Source organism: Eupeodes corollae, chromosome 1 (genome assembly GCF_945859685.1).
Source record: "Eupeodes corollae chromosome 1, idEupCoro1.1, whole genome shotgun sequence".
Lineage (NCBI taxonomy): Eukaryota > Metazoa > Arthropoda > Insecta > Diptera > Syrphidae > Eupeodes > Eupeodes corollae.
This window is the reverse complement of record NC_079147.1, coordinates 167,992,717-167,998,716: the sequence shown is the minus strand read 5'-3', so window position 1 is coordinate 167,998,716 and position 6,000 is coordinate 167,992,717. Positions and strand designations below refer to the sequence as shown.

Below are 6,000 nucleotides of genomic sequence, written 5' to 3'. Positions count from 1 at the left end.
CAAAGCAATTCGGCTCAGATCGTTCGTAAGACAAATCCAAAGACTTCAATTCAGTTGGCCAGAGACAACGAACTTGATTGGAGCTCTGAGGTAGGATAAAAAAAAATACTTCTTTTAAGCGTGACGCACCACCACCACGCAAACATCACGACGGCGACGGTTTTTCTTTTCTTTTCATTTTGATTTCTATATCGTGTCGTTTATACTTTCGGATTTTTCGATTAATTATTCTAGAAATTTGTATCGGCCACCGTGTCTATGTATGCTGAGGGATGTTAAATAGTTTCGCATTATAAAAACAGAAATAAAATGACACGATAAAGATCGTGGATTTAATTTGGTACACACAAATATCCAACTGTTTTATGCATATTCTCACAAAGTGAAACTAGAAGTGTTGCGAAAGATAAAATGAATTAAATTAATACAAAAATAAAGATATAAAAATTCAATTTCATTTCGTTGTGAATGTGAAAGTTAATCAAATTACTAAATAGCATACAAATAATTTCTTTAAAGCCCCGTTAATTATTATTTGAATAAAACCTGTTTATTAATTGAATTAACAAAAATCCAGTTATATTTGTATCTTTTTCTTTGAACAAAAAATTGCATGTTTTAAATCTTAATTTTTTCCCTCAAATCTACTCCTCAAGTATCTATACTGTCGTCGTGGTAGCCGTTGCGTTGTTTCGGATAATTCTTTTTGTTGTTGTGGTGATCGTGCTTTGAAAAAAATCAAGTATTCAGTTCTGTGATTTTTGTTTACTGTTTCATTGCAGAGTTGGTCTTAATTTTATGGTAAAGTCAACAATATTATCGGTAAAGTGATAAAATTAGAACGGTCACATATTATCCATACATTCTATCACACGCTTTCGAATGTATCTTACCGACAAGGAAGTTTATAGTCAAGCCACACATTTTGGATAAAAAAAAAACAATAATTCAAAAAATTAATTGTTTGCATTTTTCTGCTGCTGGTAAGTTATATTAAAAATTCTTTTGATATAAATAATGTGTTTTTTCCTTGCTTGCCACATTCAACATAAACTGGAATGCAAAAATATTTCCTTTATCCCCACTTTGCGAAGTATATAATATATTATAGTGATCGTGGATCAACAACATTCACCCAGGTCTTATACTAGTACACATACTTTCACTTTTGTTTTTTTCTGTTGCCTCCGGTGGACTATAACTACCTTCTTATAGCGGTCGTCGCGTCGAGTTAAAGGTGGTATAGGAATGCGCTACCATAATAACTTGTAAAGAGATACATATAATATAATATAGAGTTAAAGATATGAATGTTCATTGCAGCAAGCAGTAATGGTGTTGTTTAAACTAAACAATGGAGTATGATTCGCTATTTAATTGGCTTTTGATTTGTATGTTCCAGACTTTTTTTTCAATTAGTTTGCGATTGTAATAGGAGGTCTTATGAAATAACTAGGAGGTGGAATTTTGTACTTGTTATTTAGAAACAAAGGTTTCTAAATTCATTGACTCAGATCGTTGAAAAGTATTTAAAATCTATTTATTAACAAAAAAGATCTTTCGTGGACTTTCATTTTATATTTATAGATTGCTTAATTTTCCCTTAACACAATTTGTTGGTATGTAAGAGAACTTTCATAAAAATAATGGCTCGCTTAAAATAATATGATTGATATGATCTTCAACATTAAATTTGAAAACTGTCAGATAGTACTTTTAGCAACAAAGTTTAAAGCAGTAAAATACAAATTTTACTTTCATATATATCAAAAATAAATAATTGAAAATATAAAGGGGGTCATATCCATTAGAGCAATACGATAAGTTTAGAATTCAAGGGAAATCCTACGAATATTTAAAACAAAATCTTCCAGGTGGGTAACATGATCCCTACGTTTCTATACCTCAACCGCAACTCCTAAGCAAAAGCCAAATACCAATATCTGAGTTCAGGATTCTCCACTGAGAGGTTTTATTTTGATATTTAAAAACGATTTTATTATAAGTTATAAAGAAATCCTTATATTATTGTAAAAGGAGGTTAAAGCGCTACTTTCATCAAATTTTAAGTAAACAATTCGAACATTTGTGCCTTTAACGTCTTCTTAATCCCAATATCTTCTATAAAAAATATTAATCATAGCTCTGATGCTCCAGCCAAAAAATCGCTACCAACAGTGACACGTTTAGGACAGAGATGCTTTTAGCCATCGAACTACGGATCGCTCGGTTTCCTTTTTTCAAATCATTTACTTGTTGCAACAGCTCAAATTATTCCACTAGTCTTACTTTTGCCAACCAAAAAGGTGTTTAATGACTAGGGTTAAGAGTGACTGCAAAATTTTCATTTTTTTAGAATATTTTAACAATTTTCTGGGAGCGATATTGTTTCATTAAGGTTTAATCATTCTAAATTTTTGAATTTAACCTAATAACTGTTGATGACATGCTCTAAACATTTTGAATTTTACCTCTGGAATGAAAACTTGAACGAATTTCTCGTTCTCGAAAAACTATCTTTAAAATGTGAGTTCAACAAAAATATCCCAAGTATTATTGCAAAACCAAACTAGTTTATTCTATGCTCTAAGCCATTTAACAACGAAAAAACCAGATATTTATCTTTTCGGTAATATGAAAACTCTAGAACTAATTTTGTTGCATTCTAATCAACATAAACATAAAGCAGCAATATTTTTTGCAACCTTCAAAAGTGTAGCTTTTTTGATCAAAAATAACTTTGCAATATTTACATAATAGAAAAGGTAGCTTATAGGTGGAAGTTCGTTGAAACAAGTTTGATATGGTAAGATACATATTAAACAAATAGCAGTATCGGACTTTCAAAGTTAGTCTAAAACATGGTTACAAAAAACTTTGGGGCCCCATTTTATAGAAAAAATGCAAAATAATTTGTATTACATTGTGATAAAGATTTCATAAATATAAAGACTAATTCATTATTATTGCATTTCGTTAATTTTGAAATGGCTATATTTTTAAATTTCTTACTAACAAATTTGACTTCTGAATCATGTATTTTAACTATAGATACCGTGAATATTTAAGCTAGCTCTAGTTTTGTTCACAGTGACTAAATCTGTTTAGATTTAGATACATTCTACTATTCCCTTTTGGCTGTGTTCAAAAGATAAAAGCTCTTAAGTCTATTTTTATTTAATTCTATTTAAATCTATTTTTATAGTTTTTTGAAAAGGGCCTTTTCCACATCAAATGGCTTACAAAATCCCCTCCTGGAATGGGATATTTGCATTTATTAGAATAAAATTGTTTGGGAAGAAAGAAGTTGGGTGTAACAACAACTTAGACTTATTTCATTTTTATAGAGCAAAGAAATACTGCTTGGAGGGTAATCAAGAAATCGCTGAAATTAAGAATTTGTTAAGTATACATTTTTTGTAAGGTTATATATTTTTTTCTGACGAGATTTTTTAATAAATCATGAACATAATAACATTGTCGTTCATATAACAATTAAATACCCACACTTTGTCTATCGAATGATGGGATAAACTTTGCTTCTGTAATTTCATATTTTAAATAAATAAAAATAAATACGGGAAGTGATTTTATGTGAGAAAAATTACTTTGACGTTTAAAAAAAAACTGTGAAAGTTCTATGAAATAATGTTATGTTTCGGCAAAGATGATATAACCGCTTGTTTAACACTCATACTTTGTGGTTGATTTTTTTTTTCGATGGGTGTGGGAGGATGATGGCCTGTCTGTCCATTTAGACAGATGAATAGTACAAAAACCATAAATCATAACAAGAGACATTTAGTTAAGTTGTATGACAGTGTAAAAGAACTAACCTCAACATGCCATAGGAAATTAATGACTTTCAAAAATTATAGGCTCTTAAAATTTTAGAAATGATTTTAAAAAATGTGATGGAATGATAAATTTTTTTTAATTTTTTAATGTTATTAATTTATGTACGAGACACTTCCTTCTGATTTTAAATATCTTAAGGCAACTATTTTAAAATTGTTTTGATAAATAATTATATGTAATCTTTCAATACACCAAATTCCTAGGTATAGGTGTAATTCAATTTTAAAGTATTTTAATTAAAAGTAAATATATACATTTTTGACCTGGTCAATATTGTTATCAATTTTTTAAAATCTAGGCCATAATTGATTTCCTTAAAAGGCCCCTAAGCCAATTATAACATATCCCAATAATAAAGGTCTATGCAATAATTCTAAATTATATAGACAACAATTATACAAATATTCGATCTTTACTTGTTTATAGTGGATTTAGCTATAGTATAATTGTCTTTGTTGTACAAATTTTTTTCTATAAATCCTATCTATATGCTGAATTCAATTATATATACACTATCAACCCAACGGAACGCCTTAACCTACGTACGTTGGTTTCATGTAGTGTTAACATAGTCCAATCAACATTTCAACGAACCTAAAACTTTAACTATCTCTGCTCAGATAACTTGACACGCGTGGGCATGGTTGTTAAATGTACTTTACAAGAAAATTTAAAAGTTCCAGTATATGTACATTACATTTTTCTTGATTTGTACACTTCGAATCGTTGGGTTAAGTTCAAGTGTTATTTTTTAAGATATCGTTCTAGCCTTTGAATATTTTTGATCACATCAGTACATACCCCTTTAGAATGCTAGAAAGAACCGAAGTTTTTAAGGCTATGTTAAACTCCAAAATATGATTTAACGATAAATTGTATAATAATTTTGCAAATTACAAATCTTTTTCTTCTAGACACAATTTAATCGTTTTAGTATCTTACTTAACTATTTGCCCAATTCCTACCTTCAACATTAAAATATCCGTCTTCACACTATTTTTATATTTTTCAATATGTATCAAAAACTTGATATCATAGAATTGTGTAGACAATAGATTTAATACAACACAACACAACTCTTCTTTCAAACAGTTTATCTTCAAAAACCATCACAATATTTTGTGTGAGGTGAATAGTTTGATGTCAATCTTCCTCAAAAAACGGTTCTTATCAGTTTGTTCTTGTTTTTGAAGGTTTTCGTGTTTTGTTAAAAAAGTGGTTGATTTTTTCTAAAAACTTACAAACACATGATTTTGCATGTGATGGAATGTTAATTTCAAATTCTGTTTTTGGTTAAGGAGGTTTTTAGTCGAAAACAAATTTTTAAAAAATTGAGTAGCATTTCTTGAAAGTTTTAATTTTGTATATAAACAAATACATATTCGTTCTTTTCTAAGAAAATTAAGTCAATACCTTCATTTATTCATGAGACACCGAGACTCGAACACAGTTTTTACAAATTTTGTGTGCTTTTTTTGTAGATTTTAATTTTTATGAAAAAACTTACCGTTGGATTTTTATAAAAATATTACTGAATGCCGAAAACAATATTCTCTTTTTTTTAATTGTTGGAAAATATTTTATTCGAAAATCAATTTTTACCAAGTTTTGGTATGTTTTCTTTTAAGGTTTTTATTTTTAATAAATTTTAATGAATTCTGATAACTAAATTTGTTTAAAAGATTAAATTAGTTTGAAGATAATATTTTTTAAAAATTTATTTGAAGTTGATATCTTTATTGGTTTTTGGAACATAGACGACGAAAAAAGCTTCCCGAACGTACGAACCAACCAACGTACGCATGCACACATAGACATCTCTCTAAAAATATTTTATTAAGATTCTATAGACCTTGAAAAAAACTTTTAATCGGATTATAAGATTTATCTATAATCACATAGCCAACAAGGTAATGTAGGTGGCAATCCAATTATACTTTTACTAAGGTTTTTGACGGCTTTGGATCAAATCCGTCTTCAAAATCAGTCTATACTTCATTCATCCTTTTATAATAAAAAAAATATCATGATTTTTGAGGCTATGTGACTTCATGAAGTCATTTCTATTTACTAAAAATCCGCATTAACATCAAGTTTTTGAAATATAATATTGGGTTTGGAGTTTAAATTTGTAATTGGTAC

General features: G+C 28.6%; 1 protein-coding gene across 2 annotated transcripts in view; it reads left to right on the top strand.

Annotated features, from left to right (window-relative positions):
• LOC129953865 (chitin synthase chs-2) overlaps positions 1-6,000 on the top strand; it is a 44,015-nt gene continuing 38,015 nt past the window's right edge. For both annotated transcript variants that reach the window (XM_056067380.1, XM_056067381.1), the window contains exons 1-2: positions 1-90; positions 783-983. The gene's annotated coding sequence lies outside the window, so the exon portion shown is untranslated. The remainder of the gene's footprint in view (positions 91-782; positions 984-6,000) is intronic.